We start from the raw sequence: 23674 nt of genomic DNA on the forward strand, positions 1-23674 counted from the left end.
ATTCATAAAAAAGAACATGAGTTGCTACTTCATGTGTTATTCATGAACTTACACCTTACTATTTTTCTGTAATTGTAGGACAATGCCAGACCTAGTGTGGGAGCATGGCCAAAAGATCAGGGGTGGGATCAGGGGTGGTTTCAAATGCAAGTATTGCAGGGAGGAGAAGAGTGGGGGAGGAGCAACAAGGTTCAAAGAGCATTTAGCACATAGGGGGAAAGATGTGAAGGACTGCCCTTCGGTTCCAGCCGAAGTTAAGGCCTTCTTTAGTGAGCAGTTGGACAGGAACAAGGCTAGAGCTAAAGCAAGGGCCCGAGAAAAGCTGCTGAGGGACCAATCTGCAAGGGGGCCGCACATTGACCGGAAAACTTCACCAGCTGCTTGGTGGGCTACATTTGGGGGAGATACACCAGTGTTGCAAAGGGTCGCCCGACGCTTGTTGTCGCAGTGTGCAGCCTCTAGTGGATGTGAAAGGAACTGGAGCACATTTGCTTACATCCACACCAAACTGCGCAATAGGTTGAGCCACCAGAAATTGGACAAATTGGTCTTTGTGAACTACAACCTCCGCTTGCGTCTGCAACGTGCTACTAGAGGGGTCGATCCATATGACTATGATCCAGTTAGCAGTTTCATGGATCTTTCTTTGTACCGGCAGTCATCAGCAATTCAAGATTGGATGAAGCAATCAAGGTCCAATGGAGACCCAGCATTTGATGAAGACTCAGACTTCACTGACACTCCATTGCCGAGCCAGATGTTCACTGACATAGGCTCTTCTCATGGTCACGATGAAGATGTGGAGACATGGGCCGAAGAAACAATTGGGGACACACATCTGGGAAAAAGGAAGACTAAGATTGGTCCCGAAATGAGAAAAGGGAAGAAACCACGCACTGAGGAGGAGTTAGGTAGTGACGATACCACACCTGAGCCTAGTGGTGGTGAGGACATTGAGTATAATGCAATCAATCACAATCATCTGTTACATAGTGCCACTTATTCTTCAGAAGAATACATGGAAACATTTGTTAGAAACTAGCTATACCATGTAGACAACTAGCAAGATTTCCAGGATAATGCCTCCAGTTCTTTAAGCTTTACATTTATTTTACTAAACAAAGGAACGTTGGCATTTGGCAAAATAAGGGATACAATTTTTGTTCTATCTTCAGCGTAAAACAATTGGCTAAGTTATTGTAAAACCGCAAGATAGAATAAGTAGAGAAATATTATATGAGATATTTTCTCATTTCTTCACATGTAAAGGACAGAGGAAAGAAAAATCCACAGTTCACTTTTTTTCGAAAGATTTTTTTTTCATAGTTCACTTAAAGTTGTAGAAATTATGTAAAAAATACTACCTCCACTTAAGACTGTTTGTCATAGCTGAATAGAGTACATTCATGATTCAGCTTTTGTGCTGAAGTGAATGCAAGTAACCAGTAGCAACAATCAATCACAGCGATTAGACAACCTTTGAGCTTAATGTGACAGAGCTCTGAGTCCAAACATTTTTGAGACATGACCTCTGCAACATTTTTTTTCCACTGGGGCAAACCCATTTCCATTACTTTGAACAGAAATACACAGCAGTTTAGAAGATTGCTTACAGGACAGATAAGCTAGAAACATCAGAAAAGAAAATAATAGGCACCCTGATGCCTTCATTCATCCAGGGGGCCCACAGTATCAAACCACTAAGCCTTCCAACTTAAGCCAACCAATTAACAGCGACACCCAGCCTAAACGATCAAGCCAGCATCGGCACATTAACAAAGTAACCAGAGAAGAACAAGTAGCAACGCAGACAGACTATACAACCAAAATGAAGACACCCCTCGCACAAACAGCAAAAGGAGCTTCGCAGAGACACTTCTTCTTTCCTTCCTGAAGATCTTTCTTTCTTTTCTCCCAGGCCTGAGTGTCAGCTGGAGGAAGGTCTCTGCAACATATGGAAGATAAATGCAATTTCCAGCATAAATAAACATACACAGCATCGAGGAAACAAAAACTCATTCAGTAATTGCTCGCTAGTACGACCAAGAAAAAGGAAGCACATACAAAAGATGTAGACATCAATCTGGAAACACAAAAGATTTAGACATTTGGAAGATCAAGTTCTTGCTGAAGTCCCCACAAGCAACAACCTCAATCCTTGGTGGCAAGAACCGATGACTCCTTGAAACAGGGAACATATGGGGTAAGTAACAGATAGCCCTTTCCTAGAGTGCAGAGAGCACGCAGTTCCTTACTATCTATGTTATATGATACCAGTTTCTGGTCCCAGTGCTGAACAAGGATTATCGAATTGTGATCTGGATGAATGGCCACAATATCGAAGTCTTCAACTATGCGACTCAGGAATCCAAAGAACTGAGAAGAGCTCACATTGTGCTTCAGGATCCATTCTTGTGTATCATAGTCCTCAAGAACCCAAACTGACATCTGCATGTTGTTAGATATCTAGGCAATTTTCGGTATATTTTAATTCCAAAATTAAATGTATAAACTAACAATATTTCTATGACTTTAAGGAGTAAAATAAAACATGTGAACATGTTTATACTTATCACACATATAAGCATAAACAATATAAATAACCAAAGTTTCAGGGAGTACCCTGAAGCGGGGCCGTTGCCGGAGGCATTGGCTGCGCTGTTACCAACTGGAGTAGACATCTACTCGGTTGGCCTCAGTTGAAGTAGTCGAACTAAATCGGTGCAGGAAGAAGTTCGCAGTGCAGTCCCGCGAACGGTCACCAAGATGTAGTCGACGTAGTCGTTCGGCCACCAGAATGTAGTCGACGTAGTCGTTCGGCTCGTCCACCAGGAAGTAGTCGTACAATCGGGCAAAGTCTTAATATTTTTGAGCAGTCACGCTAAAGCGTTACCCAAAAACCTGATTGCCCGCCTATCCCGTGCAGGATCTCAAGGCGAGCAAGGTTTCGGAGGCCTGCTCACGCTAATTCTGTGCGCGCAGAAATTAGCGTTGGGGAACTCAGTTGTTGCAACTGGAGAGGGAGAAGAGAGGAGCCGAGTTGCCTCAGTGCTCTGGTGCAGAATGGATGAGGGGAATGGCACTCCTTATATAGTGACTCAGGTGCTCAGGATCGTTGAACCTGGACACCATCAGAGTCATTTAGGTGATGCGGTTATGGCCATTAATTACAGATTTAATTGCACATTTAATCGCACAATTAATTGCTGTCAACGGCAAAATAGCCATCACATCGCGCCGCGCCGCGCCGCGGCCCGGCCCGGCTCGGCTCGGCGAGGCGAGCGAGCGCGCGCGTGTGTGGTTCACCGTCCTCCTCTTACCGACTTCACAAGTGGTGTACACGAAGTCCACCTTTTAAGTCGGTTGAGATCCTCCTCAATTCCCGGTACGGAATTAAGCATTGATTCCCTAGCATTAATAGTGGGCTTTAAATTCTTTTAATGTTTTAGAATGAATGGGCCAAGCCCATTACTCCAACAATCCCCACCAAGAAATTCAAGCCACACTAGAAATACCCTCATTCCCTCATTGATATACCAGTATTCGACAGAGACTGTTAAGTTGAACTTCCATCTAGGACAAAGGCTACACTTATTCACAACTGTGCAATGGACTATGCCTTGAATTGCCAGTTTTGTGCAAACAAGTTTGACCAGAGCCCTACACTGGTACTAGGCTGCATAAGCATCCCCGCGGTTTGGAGCTTATAAGTCATACTCCAGGCCCTTCATGAGTTTCTAGAGAATACCCAATTCTCATAGACCATGACCAGTGGTCAAACTCATATAGGTGTGTTCCTTTCAGATGTTCTGTAGGACAACATCTTTGTTTCAAGAAAACAACTCATTTGTTTAAAAAAAAACCACCTGGCACACATTAAGGTATAGACCAACCTGCCATACAGATTAGAAGAGAAATGCACCTTATACACGGAATGAGCCCTTTTCACAAAGGTTCTCTTCTCACAGTCAGACTTTAGTTTGTTTCACCATCCTAATTCACGGGATCTCCGATCACATAGGACAAGGTTTCCACTATAGAATGACTCACGTGGGTCTCAAGCCCAATTCCATAGATGCATTGTCTATCACATTTCGTGAAAGACCCTTTGTAAACTGATCTGCCAGATTTTTAGCCGTCTGAACATAGTCCAGGGCTATAACTCCGGAGTTTCTCAATTTTCTGACAGATTTCAACCGCCTTTTCACATGTCTAGATGACTTCATGTTATCCTTAGAACTATTCACCTTGACAATTACCGTTTGATTATCACAGTTCATTAGGATTGCCGGTAACGGTTTTTTCAACTATCGGCAAGTCCATAAGGAGCTCACGAAGCCACTCAGCCTCAACAGTGGCGGTATCTAATGCTGTGAGTTCTGCTTCCATAGTTGACCTCGTTAAGATGGTCTGCTTGCAAGACTTCCAGAAAACAGCTCCACCACCAAGTGTAAACACATATCCACTTGTGGCCTTTATCTCATCAGCATCAGAAATCCAATTTGAATCACTATACCCTTCTAGTACCCTTGGGTACCCGGTGTAGTGAATTCCATAGTTCATTGTCCCCTTCAGATAGCGCATTACTCTTTCAAGAGCCTTCCAATGATCATCTCCCGGGTTTGAAACAAACCGGCTCAGTTTGCTTACAGCAAACGAGATGTCAGGTCTTGTAGCGCTCGCTAAATACATTAATGAACCAATGATCTGAGAATATCTCAGCTGATCTCGCATTATCCTTTTGTTCTTTCTAAGAATTAAACTGGCATCATATGGTGTTGAGACAGGTTTATAGTCGCTATAACCAAAGCGACTTAACACCTTCTCCACATAGTGAGACTGTGTAAGAATCACCTCACCATTGATCTCTTTTACCAGTTTTATATTAAGGATAACATCAGCTTCTCCCAGATCCTTCATCTCAAAATTTTGAGATAAAAACTCTTTGACTTCCTTAATCACATTAAGGCTAGTGCCAAAGATCAGTATGTCATCCACATACAAACACAAAATCACTCCATCAGCCCCACCATAGCGATAGTACACACATCTGTCAGCTTCGTTCACAACAAAGCCGGCAGAGGTCAAAGTTCTATCAAACTTTTCATGCCACTGCTTAGGCGCTTGCTTGAGACCATATAAAGATTTTAACAACTTACAAACCATTCCTTCTTGACCCTTTGATACAAACCCATCCGGCTGATCCATATAGATCTCCTCTTCTAACTCTCCATTGAGGAAAGCCGTCTTAACGTCCATCTGATGAACGAGAAGACCATAAGAGGCTGCCAGGGAAAGTAACACCCGAATTGTGGTCAATCAGGGCAACTGGTGAATAAGTGTCAAAGAAATCTTCTCCTTCTTTTTGGGTATAACCCTTGGCCACAAGCCTAGCCTTGTACTTTTCAATAGTACCATCTGGCCTAAGCTTTTTCTTGAACACCCACTTGCATCCAACCGGTTTACATCCATAAGGACGTTCAACGACCTCCCAGGTTCCATTAGACATAATAGAATCCATCTCACTCCTTACTGCTTCCTTCCAATAGTCAGCATCAGGAGATGAATATGCCTCTTCAATGGTTCTGGGTGTATCATCTATGAGGTATACAATGAAATCATCACCAAAAGACTTTACAGTCCTTTGTCTCTTGCTCTTTCTCGGAGCATCATTGTTATTCTCCTCAGGATTTTCTACAAGTGTATGTTCATTGTGTTCTATCGGCTCAGCAGAGCCATCATCCTCGATGAACTCTTGTCTAGATGAACTTGTTTCATCTCTCATGGGAAAAATGTTTTCAAAAAATGTAGCATCTCTGGACTCCATTATAGTACCAACATGCATGTCAGGTACTCCAGATTTCACTATTAAAAATCTATATCCAACGCTGTGAATAGCATAACCTAGAAAGATACAATCCACAGTTTTAGGTCCAAGCTTACGTTTCTTGGTTATTGGCACACTCACTTTTGCCAAACAACCCCATGTACGTAAGTATGACAGTGTTGGCCTTTTCTTCTCCCATTCCTCGAATGGAGTTATCTCTTTATTCTTTGTAGGAACACGATTTAGGACATGACATGCAGTCAATATAGCCTCACCCCACCATTCCTTGGAAAGCCCTGCTGTATCTAACATGGCGTTAACCAAATCCGTTAGAGTGCGGTTCTTTCTTTCGGCAACCCCATTTGACTGAGGTGAATAGGGAGGCGTCCTCTCATGAATAATACCATGTTCCTCGCAGAATAAAGTAAATAAATTTGAGAAATACTCGCCACCACGATCTGACCTAACTCTTTTGATCTTTCTCTCAAGTTGGTTTTCTACTTCAGCTTTATAGATTTTAAAGTAGTATAAAGCTTCATCTTTTGACTTCAACAAATAGATGTAACAAAATCTAGTACTATCATCAATCAAAGTCATGAAATATTTTTTACCACCTTTTGTCAACACTCCATTCATTTCGCACAAATCGGAATGAATTAATTCTAAGGGTGCCAAGCTCCTTGCCTCCGCGGTCTTATGAGGCTTACGAGTTTGTTTTGATTCAACACATACATGACACTTAGAATTTTTGACAAAAGTGAACTTTGGAATTAAGCTCAAATTAGCTAAGCGCATCATACAACCAAAATTAACGTGACAAAGCCTCGAATGCCAAACATTTGTTTCATCAACGTTAATAACATTGTATGCAATTTTATTACAAACATCTGACAAAGAAAGACGGAACAAGCCTCCGCTTTCATAACCTTTTCCAACAAAAGTACCAAACTTAGACAAGATACATTTATTGGACTCAAAGACTAATTTGAAACCATCTCTACACAGTAGAGAGCCGCTGACTAAATTCTTCTTGATGGTGGGGACATGCTGTACGTTCTTCAGCTGCACGGTCTTCCCCGAAGTAAACTTCAGATTTACCGTACCAACACCAAGAACACGCGCATGTGATCCGTTCCCCATCAGCAAGGAGGAAGTCCCGCCGGTCTGGTAAGAAGAGAACAAAGAAGCATCAGCACAAACATGAATATTAGCACCAGTGTCAACCCACCACTCGGGTGAACCAAAGACTGAAAGAACAGTAGGTAATAAATTACCGTACCCCGATGTTCCTCCAGGCTCGCTAATAACCATGTTGGCGGAGTCGTTGCCTTTGCGGTTCGGACACTTTGCAGCAAAGTGATCCGTACTAGCGCACACATAGCAAGCTCCCGTCTTCTTCTTCTTCTTAAAAGTGGTTGTCTTCTTAGTCTTTGGTTGGTTCTGCAGGTGGCTTTTTCTTGTTCTTGTGGGAGTTGTTCTTCTGAACAAGATTGGCTACTTGAAGCACCAACAACTTCTTTCCCACGTATGTCCTTTGCTCTCGCCTTCTCCTCAACATCAAGAGTCCCTATGAGTCCATCTATTGTGAACTCCTGTCTCTTGTGTTTTAGAGAAGTAGCAAAGTCCCTCCAAGAAGGTGGAAGCTTAGAGATTATACCTCCAGCCACAAACTTATTGGGTAACACACATGGGGACTCTTTGCTGCAATTTTTGAGATCTTTTGCCAGAGTATGTATTTCATGAGCCTGTTCCACTACAGAACGGTCTTCGACCATCCTGTACTCAAGGAACTGCTCCATGATATACAACTCACTCCCGGCGTCAGATACTCCATATTGAGCCTCAAGAGCATCCCACAATGCTTTGCCAGTTGGCAGCCGGATATAAGAATCCACCAGGTTATCACTGAGAACACTAATGATCAAGCCTCGAAAGAGGATATCAGCCTCATCGAACGCACTCCCTTCCTCTGGAGAGAATTGTTCAGGCTTACCCTCTTTCACATGGATCACTCTCGATAGTGTTAACCACAGTATAAGCCGCTCTTGCCAACGTTTGTAATTTGAACCATCAAAAGGTGATGGTTTGATTGATGCAGCAAAGCTAGATACCGAAAGCCTATTAACACAATCAGGTTTTTGGATTGTTAGATATCTAGGCAATTTTCGGTATATTTTAATTCCAAAATTAAATGTATAAACTAACAATATTTCTATGACTTTAAGGAGTAAAATAAAACATGTGAACATGTTTATACTTATCACACATATAAGCATAAACAATATAAATAACCAAAGTTTTAGGGAGTACCCTGAAGCGGGGCCGTTGCCGGAGGCATTGGCTGCGCTGTTACCAACTGGAGTAGACATCTACTCGGTTGGCCTCAGTCGAAGTAGTCGAACTAAATCGGTGCAGGAAGAAGTTCGCAGTGCAGTCCCGCGAACGGTCACCAAGATGTAGTCGACGTAGTCGTTCGGCCACCAGAATGTAGTCGACGTAGTCGTTCGGCTCGTCCACCAGGAAGTAGTCGTACAATCGGGCAAAGCCTTAGTATTTTTGAGCAGTCACGCTAAAGCGTTACCCAAAAACCTGATTGCCCGCCTATCCCGTGCAGGATCTCAAGGCGAGCAAGGTTTCGGAGGCCTGCTCACGCTAATTCTGTGCGCGCAGAAATTAGCGTTGGGGAACTCAGTTGTTGCAACTGGAGAGGGAGAAGAGAGGAGCCGAGTTGCCTCAGTGCTCTGGTGCAGAATGGATGAGGGGAATGGCACTCCTTATATAGTGACTCAGATGCTCAGGATCGTTGAACCTGGACACCATCAGAGTCATTTAGGTCCGCGCCACGCCGCACCGCACCGCACCGCACCGCACCTGCACGTCACGTCCGGCACGTCACGTCCGGCCGCGCACGCGCGCCGCGCCGCGCCTCGCCTCGGCCTCGGCCACGGCCACGGCCCGGCCCGGCCCGGCGAGGCGAGCGAGCGCGCGCGCGTGTGATTCACCGTCCTCCTCTTACCGGCTTCACAAGTGGTGTACACGAAGTCCACCTTTTAAGTCGGTTGAGATCCTCCTCAATTCCCGGTACGGAATTAAGCATTGATTCCCTAGCATTAATAGTGGGCTTTAAATTCTTTTAATGTTTTAGAATGAATGGGCCAAGCCCATTACTCCAACACATGTAGTGCATATTGGAGCCTTGTTGTGATTGCACATTCACACCTATGCATTGCAGATGGTCTTGGGATTGACCAATAAAAGCAATTGTCGCCACATCCTTACCATGCCAGCGGATGATCCTACAAGTTTTCCCTTCCCCATCCACTACAACTATCAGATCCTCCTTTTCCTGAACATCGTAGACAATAAAATGCAGTAGACCATTGATCAAAGCCCTGCCATTTGTGAATTTGATTATGGCTTGACCCTGCAGTCCCCATTCACCTTGCTTCCATTTGCTTGACCTGTCACTCCATGCCCTAGTTTCAGACGAGTAGGAGTGCACCGTTTCCACCTTCATCATTGAGAAATTGTCCCAGATCTGGACCAAGTGGAAGTGCGAGGAGACAGCAGAGTCAAACATCAGAAAGGTATGCGCATATCTTTCGTCCACCCCATCATAGACAGTGATATAATAGCTCTCTTCCATTGGAGGTGGGAGAGGACAAGAACTGGAACTGGCGGGCAGAGTCACCAATTCCTCGGTCGCAGGGTTGCACACGATGTACCCGAACTTGTCCTCCCGGGTGCACCCAAAGAGCATGTTGGGGATCATCGTCTCAGACGCCGGAGATTGCCCGAAACTGTAGGACGGGAGCCGAAGGATCCGAAGGTAACTGAAAGCCCGGAGGTTACCTTCTCGACCGAAGGTTAGAAGATGCGCCCGAAGGTTTCCGGAAGAAGCCGAAGGTTGACGGGGCCCGAAGGTGATCCCGTTGCCCGAAGGTCCTTGGAAGCTACCGAAGGTCCAGGGAGGCGAACGAAGGTTAACCGCTGATCCGAAGGTTACCGCGAAGCTTTGGGGTAGCGTCTCGATTACGAATCGGATAGGGTAAACAACTTGTACACTCCAACCTGTATGAAATGACCTACGCCTCAGAATATTCGCAGAATATTCCGGGCAGGTAGGGGCATTATAGTCATTATGTAACCCTAACCAATCTGTACTGGACACGTGCATGTATGAGGGTGAAACTCTGCCACTCTACCCTGTTTAACCTTCGTGTATGCATTTTGATTGGGTGATAAGAAAACCGAGAACCCAACAAGGACGCCCACCGTGTTCCCAGCTCGAAAACCAACCCCCGATGGCACCACACAAGAGGAAGCCCACAGACCCTCCCGCGGATGACAACCAAAATGATTCTCAAACCTCCTAGGAACACCTTTCCACACAACCCTTATCACAAGACAACCAACCACCCAATGGAGCACCCAAAGTTACAGAACCTTCGGGGTCCAACCAAGATGAGCTCACCGCCGTGAGCCTCCAGCTCCGGGCCTTGGAGAGTCAAAAAGACATCATCGCCAAGCAGCTGGCCACGCAGCAAAACACGCTGCAGCGAGCAAACCAACTGGCCGAAGGCCAAGCGCAAAGTAGCAGCCATACAAGCAGAAATTGATAAAATGCAACAAGAATGTGCAATTACTCAGTCCAATCATGAATAGCAACCTCCGATGGGCCCCCCATCAGAACGAGATCCATAACATTTGGACCATTCATACCCACCAAGACCACTACGTCCCACCTTCGGCTGGCACATATGACTCAAACTCGCCACTGTCTGCAGCCTTGCAGCACACACCGTGGCCACTGGGCTACAAACCAACACAACTCCCCAGGTACAACGGTTCGGAAGACCCCACCCAGTTCATCATGGCCTAGGAAGCCACAATAGCTTCGGCTGGTGGTGACAGCCCTATCATGGCAAAATCCTTCATCATGGCATGCGAAGGTCCAGTAGCTAACTGGTACTCCCACAAACCCTCGGGCTCCATTACAAGCTGACCTCAGCTAAAAGCGACAGGTAGGACTTCCAAGGCTTCGGGCGACTCGACCCGAACACCATAGAAAACTTCCAGTGTCTGCAAGGAGACAAAGAACCACTTTATGATTACTTCTGAAGGTTCATCCAGAAAAAGGCTCTGATTCCAAACTTCCCAGAAAGAGATGCAATCGTCAAGTGCATCGCCGGCTTACTACCTGGATAGCTAGCCTCGCACCTGTCTAGGGAGCCACCCAGAACACTTAGTGACCTATATGCAGAAGCAGAAAAATACGCCAGGTCAGATGTAGATCACAAACGGAGAGTCGAACAACGAAGGATAATGAGGCAGGCTGAAAAACAAAACTGGAATTACCAGAACAAAAACCCGCAGTTCGTTTTCCCCGTGGAACCTTCGCAAGAAAACAGACCTGAACAAGGTCAGGACCCATTCATGACTCCCCCAAATAAATCCCGCGAAAGTCAACACAACAACCAAGGCTGCAATTATTCAGGGCATAAGGGTCGAGGTTGCGGGCGCGGTCGTGGAAAAGGTCGCGGACCTTCGTAGGGATCGAAAAAAAATTTCTGCCATTTTCATGGTAACGAGTCGGATCAAACAACTAATTTCTGCCCCGAGAAGAAGAGAACACTAGAGCGAATGGAAGAAGAGAAAAAGGCAAAACTGGTCAGCCATACTGCGTGGTCAGGACCTTCGGCGCCGCCGTTCCCGCCACCACCCACACTATACAATCCAACCTTTCAACCCATGCCCGCCTTCACCTACAATCCATACCCAAACAATTGGCCCCTCAGCCACCAACTTACCCCAAATCGCTCTCCTTACCTCCACCTTCGAGCCAACAGCAAGCTCAGGAAGAATTACCTCCACCACCTCCAGGCCCACCCCCAAAGCAAGAGCCTCAAGGCTCCCAAACTCCCCAAACAGCTGCACTTCCATCCTTCGGCATGATTATGCCAATATCCGGAGGTTCCACCCTCGAATTCCAAAATAAGAGGCAACACAGAGATTACTTCAGACAAGTCAAAGCATCCTAGTTTACGGCCCGGCAAAGAAAACACCTTGGTCCCACATGCCGATAACCTTCTCAGAGGAGGACATGAGCCTCAACAGCTACCCGCACACTGATGCAATGGTGATCGAGGCAAACATCCAAGGCTGGACCATCGGGAAAATACTAGTTGACACTGGCAGCTCTGCAGATATCATTTTCTCAAGCACCTTCGACAGAATGAACATAGATAGAAACCTCCTCCATCCAGCCGAAATCCCTTTAATTGGGTTCGGAGGGAAAAGGGTTGAGGCCCTCGGAAAAATTTCACTCCCTGTATCCTTCGGTGACACCATCAACCCAAGAACAGAACATATCACTTTTGACGTCGTCGAGATGAACTACCCCTACTTCGCCATCTTCGGCCGAGGACTAATCAACAAATTCGAAGCAGTCGTACACCAACTGTACCTGTGCATGAAAATGCCGGCATCAAGAGGCAATATCATCGTGCGTGACAATCAGCAGCTCGCCAGAGACATTGAGCGAGGGGTAGCCCCAGGGCAAAGAAACGTACATGTCCTCGAAGCTAAAAAGACAACAACCTCCGAAAAGGCCAACAAAGAGAGAGTAACCTTCAACGAAGGGTGCGAAGTCAAAAGAGTACCCCTTGACAAGCACCTCCCGGATAAGGTTGAAACAATAAGTGCAACACTATTGTTGACGGTCGTTAAGTGCGAAATATGACCGTCAACTATACTCATTTAAGAAGAAAAACTATACCTCTTACTCGCATATTTATATCACTAACCTAGCTCCACAGTTGTTTTCAAGAATTTATGATTTCAGGAGCACAAGTCCGGAATAAGACGAAAACACGACGAATACGCAGACAGAAGACATAGACGATCATATCCTGCGTAACATGAGCAAAGGAGGCCCACAAACCAGACCAAACCGACCAACCAAGCCCTGGCACCGAGCACCTGACATTAGGACCCACCAGTCAGTGTACCAGAGAAGGACGGTGGCCAGTGGCGCCAAAGGGGGGTCGGCCGACCCCCTATGGAAAGTTTTCCCGCTGAGTTTTGGCGGGAAGACTGATCCTATCCTCTCAATGACGGTTTGGCATGTTTCCATATATAGAGATGGCGGGAACTGACCTCTCAAGCTATAAAAGGGGCCTCCCACCACTCTCTCACACACCACTTGGAAGCCTCTCTCTCTACACTCTCTTGTGACTTGTACTCCTTAGGGTAGTGGAGCTAGGCTAGTACTTCATCTCTTAGCGAATCCAGTCGTCCTCGGGGTCGGTGAGCAATCCTCGGCCTCTGGTATGGCTTTGTATTCCGACTTTCTTTATGCTAATCATTCAGAGTTCGTTCTTGGTTATCTTGCTATGTTCGTAGCTTGTTTAGCCTTGAGCTGTGCTTTATCAAGTTATAGTAGTTGCATGCTTAGACCAGATGATCTGGGTAAGGATATCGGTTCGTTGTGCTTTTGGGCTTGCCTTAGCATCTTACCTGTCCATCCGAAGGGTGGGGGACCCGGGGGTGCTAGGGTAGTGACCTCATATGCGGGCATGGTGCCCGGGTATGCGGGATCATTCGGATATGACGGTGCTCCACGGTGTGAGTGGGGTAGACTGCAGGTGGTGACTTCCCTGTCGGTCCGCCGGGAAGCTGCTTCTCGGTTAGTGTACTCCCCGACGTTCGGGTACGGTGTAGGAGTTCATGCAAAGATGAAACAGGACTGGATGTTCTCCAGTGCGGGTCATTCTCCCCGATGTCCCTAATTTCCCGGCACCTGCAGCTCTAAGCAACGCAGCTAACGTAACTTATCCGCTAACATGATTAGTATAACAGGAATCTTTGCCTATGCTCCCACTAACCTTAGGATTGCTTGTTTATTCTTTATTCATGAGAGTTGGCTGTTCTGTGTGTGTCACATTACCCTTGATTATCCTTATTATATATCACTTACCCCTGTATAGTCAGTGGTCTTCATCTTGCTCATACGTGTCATGGTTATGCAACTAAGTAAATACACTTTACACAACCTAGCCATCCCTTGGGAAAATATAAATAACGATACCCTGAATACTTCCGGGTGAAATTCTACAACGGTATATCCGTGTGCTTGCAGATCCTTCTGTAAACGTTAAGACATACCACACGACATCTTCGAGGCGCCGTTGCTAGGAACTAACCACTCCTAGTGATGACGCTAAGAAATACAACAACTATCCGCAGAAGAAGAAAAAGAACTACTCGACTTTCTAAACAAGAACAAAGACGTGTTCGCATGGTCAGCAGGTGACCTTCAGGGGGTCAGCAGAGACATAGTTGAGCATCGCCTCGACTTCAAACCTGGCATCAAGCCAAAAAAGCAAAAGCCCCGGAAGATGTCCGACGAAAAGGCTGCTGCTGTCAAAGTGGAGGTACAGCGCCTACTGGGCGCGACAGTTATCCACGAAGTCAAGTATCCAACTTGGCTCGCCAACACAGTGCCTGTCAAGAAGAAGAACGACAAATGGAGAATGTGCATAGACTTTACTGACTTGAACAAAGCTTGCCCAAAAGATGATTTCCCTCTCCCACGAATTGACAAAATCGTTGACGAAGCTGCAAACAGTCAGCTAATGTCACTTTTGGACTACTTCTCAGGGTACCATCAGATTTGGATGAGAACCGAAGACGAAGAGAAAACAAGTTTTATATCCCCCTTCGGCACTTACTGTTTCGTAAGAATGCCCGAAGGTCTCAAAAATGCCGGCCAATCATTTTCAAGGATGACCTCCAAAGTCCTGGAGCCACAGCTAAAAAGGAACATCCTAGCCTATGTCGACGACATCGTCGTCATCAGCGCCGCACGGCAAGATCACATCTCAGACCTGGCAGAAACCTTCCAACCTCCGGAAAGCAAACTTGAGCCTCAACCCCGAAAAATGTATTTTTGGGGTACACAAGGGAAAGATCCTAGGATGCCTGGTCTCAACCAAAGGCATCGAAGCAAACCCAGACAAAATTGCAGCTCTTTGTAACATGGAAGAGCCGGAGACAATAAGGGATGTACAAAAGCTCACGGGCAGAATCGCCGCCCTAAACAAATTTATCCCACGCTCAGCAGACCGAAGCTTGCCATTCTTTAAGGTGCTCCGAAGCTCTCAGAAATTTGAATGGGGCGAACAACAAAGAGAAACCTTCAATTCCCTTAAAGAATACCTCCAAAACATGACCAAACTAACCTCTCCAGACTCGAGGGAGACACTCCTGTTATACACTTTTACTTCTCAAAAAGCTATTAGCGCCACATTAGTCGTCGAGAGAGACACAGATGGCACTCGCAAACAATTCCCAGTCTACTTCGCGTCCGAAGCTCTAGCAGGATCCAAGTTGCATTATTCAGAACTTGAAAAAATAGCCTATGCGGTCATCATGGCCTCCCGCAAGCTTCGCCACTACTTCGAGGCCCACAGAATCATAGCCATCTCTGATCAACCTCTACACGACCTGCTACATAACAGAGAAGCTTCGCCAAGAATAGCCAAATGAGCTTCAGAATTGTCAGAGCTAGTAGTCGACTTTGAAAAGCGAACAACAATCAAATCCCAGGTCCTGGCCGACTTCATAGTAGACTGGACGTCCCCCGAAGCTCAGGAAGAAGAGCCCACTGAAACCTGGACAATTCACTGTGACGGAGCTTGGCAGAACGAAGGAGTCAGTATTGCAGCAATCCTCGAATCACCTTCGGGAGTAAAAATAAGATACGCTGCCCGTCTCAGCTTTGACCAGTCAGCACCATCAACAAACAATACAACAGAATATGAAGCTCTTTTACTTGGGCTTTGCAAGATGAAGGCACTCGGGCACCAAAATTGTCTCATCAAAACAGACTCGAAGGTCATAGCAGACCATATAGAAAAAGAATCCGAAGCCAAGAAACCCGAACTCATCCAATACCTGGAAGCTGTAAGGGCAATGGAGAAACACTTCAGGGGCTTCACAATCATCCACATCCCCCATGCCCAGAACGAACGAAGCTGACAGGCCCGCAAAAGCAGCCGCTAGAAAGCAGCAACTCCCACCAGATGTTTTCTTCGAGGAAATCTCTACACCTTCGACCAGAGCAAAAAAGGAAAGTAGAATCAACGCGATCTTCAGCGAAGATTGGAAGGCGCCGATAATGGCATACCTTTGGGGACACTACGAACCTTCCGACAAAGCAGAAGAGAAAAGGCTCTCCCAAAGAGCAAGAGGCTACGTGATCTCACAAGACGAGCTATACAAGTCAGGAGTAGTAACCCCATGGCTCAAATGCATCCCAGTTGCCCAGGGCGTCGAACTCCTTAATGAGATTCACTCCGGCATCTACGGATTCCACATAGACATCAGACCCCTCGCAACAAAAGCTTTCAGGCAGGGTTTTTTCTGGCCATCAGCACTAAAAGATGCACAGAAAGTAGTAAAAAATTGCGAAGCTTGCCAAAAGCTAGGCCCAAAATCCAACAAACCTTCGGAGCCCTTACAGCTGATAGCCCCTGCCTGGCCTCTCCAACGGTGGGGAATGGGCCTCATAGGCCCCCTGCCCACTGCTCAAGGAAATTACAAATATGCAGTGGTTGCCGTGGAATACTTCACCAAATGGGTCGAAGCTAAACCCATGATAAAAATTACCTCCGAGGCAGTTCGAAAATTCTTTTGGCAGAACATCATATGCAGGTTCGGGGTACCGAAGGAGCTCACGGTAAACAATGGCAAATAGTTTGACTCACAGCTATTTAAAGAATTCTGCCGAAGCATCGGAACCAAACTCATGTTCTCTTCAGTCTATCACCCCCAATCCAACGGGGGCTGTGGAGCGCACCAATGGCGTCATCTTCACTGGCATCAAAAAATGCCTCTTTGATCAGAAAAAAGGTAAATGGGTTGATGAACTCCTGAAGGTCGTTTGGTCACACAACACGTCTGAAACGAGAACCACCAAATTTACTCCATTCAGATTACTGTATGGTGCCGAAGCCATGAGTCCAGAAGAACTAAAAAACCAAAGCCTAAGAGCAACCTTCGCACCCGAAGGTAATGACCCTCCGGACGACTCAGATCTAATAGAGCTTGACATCTTACAAGGAGCCTCCAATCTGAGCAAATACCAGAAAGAAACCACCAAATGGAGGGACAAGATGGTGGTCAAGAAGAACATCTATGTGGGAGACTGGGTCCTCAAGCGCAAGCCAAACGCAGAAAACGTAGGAAAAATGGAGCCAAAGTGGGACGACCCATACCTCGTTATCTCAAACAAAAGGCCCGGGTCATACCATCTGGCAGACTCCGAAGGCAACGAACTGCCGTATTCATGGAATGTGGACAGCCTCAAAAAGTACTATATCTAGCAAAATGTAAAACGGGCTGGACTGCGAAGCTATAAGCAGGACCAGACCCATTAGGTGCTTTCAGTTTCCTTTTTTCATTTTTGAACCTTCGGGTCGTACTCTTTTCCTCACAAAGGGGACTCCACTAAGGAGGTGAGGTTTTTAACGAGGCGGACCCTTTGTAAATTTCATCATTATGAATGAAAATAATTTCTCCTATATCCGAAGCTCTCGACAGCCGAAGCAACATTAAAGCTGCAAACTTTGACCGTCGCTCGATGCAATTTGTAAAACTATGTCAGCTAGTCTCACTTCCCGCACGAGCCCAACATACTTATCCAAAGGGACCAAAACCCTCGCTCCCAGCAACACGGGCAAGGTGGGGGGAGACGTTTTCTCAAGAACTACCCATTTCGCCAAAAATAGCCAAAACACCTTCGCCATAAAACTAAAGTGCAACAAACACAAAAAGGCAAGGGGCTGTCGACCAAATGTCAAAGCCAAAACACCTTCGCCATAAAACTAAAGTGCAACAAGCACAAAAAGGCAAGGGGCTGTCGACCAAATGTCGAAGCCAAAACACCTTTGCCACAAAACTAAAGTGCAACAAGAACAAAAAATGCAAGGGGCTGTCGACCAAATGTCGAAGCCAAAATACCTTCGCCCTAAAACTAAAGTGCAACAAGCACAAAAAGGCAAGGGGCTGTCGGCCAAATGTCGAAGCCAAAACACCTTCGCCACAAAACTAAAGTGCAACAAGCACAAAAAGGTAAGGGACTGTTGACCGAATGTCGAAGTCAAAACACCTTCGCCCTAAAACTAAAGTGCAACAAGCACGAAAAGGTAAGGGGCTGTTGACCAAAAGTCAAAGCCAAAATACCTTCGCCCTAAAAACTAAAGTGCATGGTCCGTCGACCTAACAGCAAAAACTACGAAACCTTCGCGCAGCTATAACCAGCATGTCCAAGGTGGGGGGTGGGGGGGAGACATTTTTTTTCAAAAACAAAATGTGCCAATGCTTAAAGCATGCGATAATACATACAAGGCTGGAACCCCCAAAACCTTCGCGCAGCTATAACCAGCATGTCTAAGGTGGGGGAGACGTTTTTTCAAAAACAAAATATGCCCATGCTGCTTAAAGCATGCGATTATACATACAAAGCTAAAACCCCAAAACCTTCGCTCAGCTCAGCATGAGCAAGGTGGGGGGAGACGTTTTAACAAAAATAAAATGTGCCCATGCTGCTTAAAGCATGCGATAATACATACAAGGCCGGAACCCCCAAAACCTTCGCGCAGCTATAACCAGCATGTCCAAGGTGGGGGGAGACCTTTTTTTTAAAAACAAAATATGCCCATGCTGCTTAAAGCATGCGATTATACATACAAAGCTGAAACCCCAAAACCTTCGCTCAGCTCCGACCAGCATGAGCAAGGTGGGGGGAGACGTTTTTTCTCCATAACCAAAACCTGCTCATTCCGAACAAAGCACACGATCATACATACAAGGCCAAAGACCAAAACCTTCGCCCAACTTGAGGCAGCAAGAGCTAAGTAAGGGGAGACGTTTTCCCAAGGCATACAAGCAATGGGCCAACCAAAACACAACGACAAGTTAGAAAGCATGCGGAAATTACACCAAGTTTAAGCATCACCAGACTAGGCATGGCCAACATTACATAAAGTTCATCACAGATCATCATACGAACAAAGCACACCACTCAGCCAGATCAAATACTCCTAGCTCCGCTAGCTTACAAAAACTCAGCTACGCTCGCGCCCGGATGCGCAAAGCTGAATTGCTCCCAATCAGACCAAAGAGCGGCGATGCCGTCACGCCCAATTCGAAGCGGCGCCACAGAAATTGTTCGACCTGCCGGCACAACCGCCTGGCCAGGGTGGGAATATTTACATCAGAATTCACGTCACAAAACAACAAGTTCATTTCATAAAGACTATATTCCTAGACCTTCGGGTCTTCCTCATCGTCACTTTCAGCTCGACCAGACGCCCCCGCCAGCTCTCCAGCTCCTACACCTTCATTGACGATTCCCTTGGCCGCCTCATGAGCTCGCTTGGACTACACAGCAAAAGAACAGTTAGAAAGTTTAGCACACAAAGAATGCAAACCCAAAGTGTAACACCCTAACCTCCTCAAGACGTTGGCGGGCTGTGTCACGCACAACTTGGCGACCAGCAGATAGCCAAAACCTTCGCAAAAAAGACTTCTTTACAGACTGGACCTTGGCAGCACAAGCCTCCAACTCCGAAGGATCCAAGAGTTGATACCCGGGATCAACGATCTTGCCCATGTCCTAACAACCTTCGTGCTCAAGCAACGCAAAAACGTTCTCGCACGAGACAACGGCCGAGTTATCAGAAATATTTGTCAGGATATTTCCAAGGACGGCAAACTCTTGCACCATCCAATCCAGCAAACCAGAAACTGCCAGACCACTCGATTTCGCCAAAGGCTCGGGCTCAGCCCCAAAGGTTGCGAGCGCATCTCTGTAAGCCTCAAAAATGGCATTGCTTTTCTCACTGATTTCGTCACTTGCATCACTAAGCAACTGCATGTTTTCTCGGGCCTCCTCCTGCAATTTTGCAATTAACTGATCCTTTTTGGAGCATTCAGCAGAAAGTTGAATGGCAAGGCCTTTAGCCTTCTTCTCACTGTCAACTCCCTTAACAATTTCCTGTCACAAGCCCTCGATGGTCGCCTCCCTCGAGTCCAACTCTTTCTGCAACTTGGCAATCACGATATCTTGACATCTAACCTTCTCTTCCGGTTCATCATTTTGTTTGCTACGAAGATCATCAAGATTCTGAAGTGTGGCAACCTCCTTCTTCAAGCGCTCATTTTCAACCACCAGCTTAAGCCTCTCAGCCGAACCTTCGAGCACCCTATCAGACTCCGCCTTCGCCCTCCGCAACAGCACCCTCCCAGCCACGAGAGCCTTCGTGTTCATTGCTGCAACCACACGACCAAGGTCACCAGTACCGTACGCCTCAAGCTCCTTCTGAAAACCTGCACAACCCACAACCATTAAAACAAATCAACAACGAACACTCCACCAAAATAAACAAGAATACCTTCGACATCAAAGAACTCTTTCTCCAGTTGTTGCTCCTTCCCGGACGAGGAGGTATCCTGCGAAGATAGAGGTACCACCGCAGACCCAAAATCGATCTCGTGGCTCAACGTCGCCATCATGGTGGCAACATCTACTTCACGAACCCAAGGAAGATAAGGATCAATATCCGGACCCTGAAAATCAAGAGGACGAGACAGTAGAATCCCACCTAGCTCGTCGAAGCGGAGTTGACCATCATCACGTGCGTCCTCGTCCATTAACGCCGCCTCCGCGGGTTCCAGTAGCAGCGTCATCAGTCTTCTCGCTGGCAGAACTTTCTAAAACCTTTGAAGGTTGCACGCTCAAGGTTGCAACCGCAGCATCTGCAGCCTTCGCGACAACCTTCGCTGGGACAAGAGTCAGCCCAGTATCGACAGTAGGAGTAGGCATAATAAGGTCAATAGTAGCCCCCTCGTCCTCAAGATCCAGCAAGCTGACACTCCGCAGGCCCGCACCACTTGACGGGTGAAGCTTCACAACAACATCTCCAACACGGTCTGGGCCTGAAAGGAGAGACCCAAATTGATCAAGATAAAGCTCCATAGAATCCCCACGAAGGGGAGAAAAACTCACGGTTTCCTCTAGCTCTCGCAGAAAAGACTCACTACTAGCAACGCCCCGAAGGTACCGAGTCAGGCGATTAACTTTTTTCTTCGATATGACCTTCGGAGGTGGGCGGGGCGGCTTCGTCGCCAAAACCTTCAGAGCAGCCTTCGAAGAGCCAGCGTCCGCAGAAGAGATCTTCCTCTTCTTGGCGGCGGGTTCTTCATTCGAAGCTCCCTTGCTCCTCTTCTTCGGCTTCTTAGGCTCCTCCTGGTCCAAATAGTTCACACCAATAACCACCAAAGACCAATTCACTCGGGAACTCCCGGGACAGCAAACGACAAAAGAATCATACTCCTTCAACAGGTACGGTCCAGCCAGCTCTGCCGCTCTTTGCTCGACCTCCGCCACGATAGCTTCATCCGTCTCACTAGACGGCTTCACCAAATCAAGCTTCGGGAAGGGAAGTGCTTCCTTCGAAGCACGAACCTTAACCCTCACGAAGGAATTGGAATCCCAACCAACAGACAGAGGCCAAATCCTCACGCAAACAAACTCCTCAATCAAATCTCTTCCTCCGATCAGCACAGCGGCTGACGAAAACGCGTCCAAGCAATCCTTGAAGCCAGAACCGGACCTTCGGAACTCGGCCTGGCTAATATGCTCCACCAGATTAACCTTCGAGGCCAAAGGATAGGAGACCTCTGTCGAGTCCTCGGCGCTAGGGAACGCAACTTTAGCATAAAACCAAAATTACGCCCAATCATCATCCCATCGATTCTTCTAGCAGTATGAAAGCTCCAAACGATCAATCTTCAATGATTTGTTGTGCCTTCGAGGCACGAAGGTGCAATATCTGCTCTGAGCACTGTAAGCATCATCCTCGTCCGCGAACCTAACCTTCCGACCTTGAGGATGGAGCTCATAAAGGCAGCAGAATGTGTCGATAGAGATAGGCCCCCTGAAAGACTTCACGGCCCAGAAAAATTTTGAAAGATGGACAAACGCATTTGGCGTCAGCTGATGAATCTTCACCTTAAACCGATCAAGTATCTCCGGAACCATCGGATCAAGGGGAAAACGAAGCCCAGTGACAGAGAAGTCGCGAAACACTATGCACTCCCCGTCTTGGGGGTCTGGCGTCTCCTCAGCTTGGGACGGGCAGCAAACCCCTGCAAGAAAGTACCCTCGCTCAACATACGACTCAATAAGAGCAGCAGACATGAGCAAAGGTCCAAACCGTAGAGCCGGCGCAGGCTTCTCCCTCTTCATCAATTCCAAAGGGTCGGCTTCAACGTTTGACAAATCTTCTTCCCCTTCTGAAAGGTGATCCCTTTCCTCAGATGAACCAGCACCTTTGATGACGTCTTTTGCAGTGATCTTCACTCTAGCCATTCCTGCGAGAGCACCAAACACCTGTGAAATTCCCTAAAAAAACATACAAGCTGCAGAGGCAAAAAAAAAACTAGAAGCTCCGGGCAAATCGCAACACTACACGTGGCAAGCTCGAAAAATTGACAGAGCTTCGCTACAAGCAGAAGGCGTGAAAGCGACGCCTCACCCCCCCTTATATAGGGAGGTAAAAGTGAACAATTGCATCAACGGTAAAATCGAGAAGAATACCAAACTCCACCCAACAAAAAATCGACACGTATAAAGAAGTCACCTTCGGCTCGTCCCAACCTCCGACGGAGGGAGACGTTTTTTGGTTGCAGGTGATAGAGGCTTCGAGGGTTCGGCCCGTCGAAGTCGGCCCTCGCGCGCGAGGGGCTACTGTTGGGGATCATCGTCTCAGACGTCCGAGGTTGACCAAAACTGTAGGGCGGGAGCCGAAGGATCCGAAGGTAACTGAAAGCCGGAGGTTACCCACTCGACCGAAGGTCAGAAGATGCGCCCGAAGGTTTCCGAAAGAAGCCGAAGGTTGACGGGGCCCGAAGGTGATCCCATTGCCCGAAGGTCCCTAGAAGCTACCGAAGGTCCAGGGAGGCGAACGAAGGTCAACCGCTGATCCGAAGGTTACTGCGAAGCTTCGGGGTAGCGTCTCGATTACGAATCGGATAGGGTAAACAACTTGTACACTCCAACCTGTATAAAATGACCTACGGTCCGGAATATTCGTAGAATATTCTGGGCAGGTAGGGGCATTATAGTCAGTATGTTATAAAGGTTAGGGGTATAAATACCCCAACCAATCTGTACTGGGCACGTGCATGTATGAGGCCGAAACTCTGCCACTCTACCCTGTTTAACCTTCGTGTATGCATTTTGATTGGGTGATAAGAAAGGCGAGAACCCAGCAGAGCAGGAGCCCGTTGCATGAATCCATGAGGACCATGTGCTCAACCCCAGGCAGCTTTCCCATCAGGAAGGAGAAGGAAGGGTTGACTGGAGGCACGGATTCTGCGGTCCCCGACAGGCTGGTGAAATGTCCGAAGCTGTGATGCCCGTCGGCGCTGCCGTGGAAGAAGCCCTCCAGGGTCTGTGGCAGGTTCTTACGGTTCAGGGGGTCGGTGATGAGGTCACGCCAGGGTTTGGACACTCACGTGGAACGGCGGAGGTCCTTGACGGGCACGCACGAGAGGATCTCCACCATCAGCTCGTCGTAGAGGCTCGCCACCGCCGTCCCCTTTGCGCAGTCCATGCCGCCGGGAGCGGTGAAGGGACAAGCCGCAAGCTGCGCATTGGGAAGGTGAGGTTAGGGATTGATGCGTACGCGAGACAGGGGCCCTGTTTGGTTCGCGCTAGTTTTGTAGCGTGCTAATGAATAGTGACATTTTGACCGCTAATTACGGTATCAAACAAAT

General features: G+C 47.2%; 1 pseudogene; it reads right to left on the reverse strand.

Annotated features, from left to right (window-relative positions):
- Nucleotides 1–2151: 2151 nt before the first annotated feature.
- On the reverse strand, nt 2152–23674 carry LOC120672740 (annotated as a pseudogene).

This window comes from Panicum virgatum, chromosome 5N (genome assembly GCF_016808335.1).
Source record: "Panicum virgatum strain AP13 chromosome 5N, P.virgatum_v5, whole genome shotgun sequence".
Lineage (NCBI taxonomy): Eukaryota > Viridiplantae > Streptophyta > Magnoliopsida > Poales > Poaceae > Panicum > Panicum virgatum.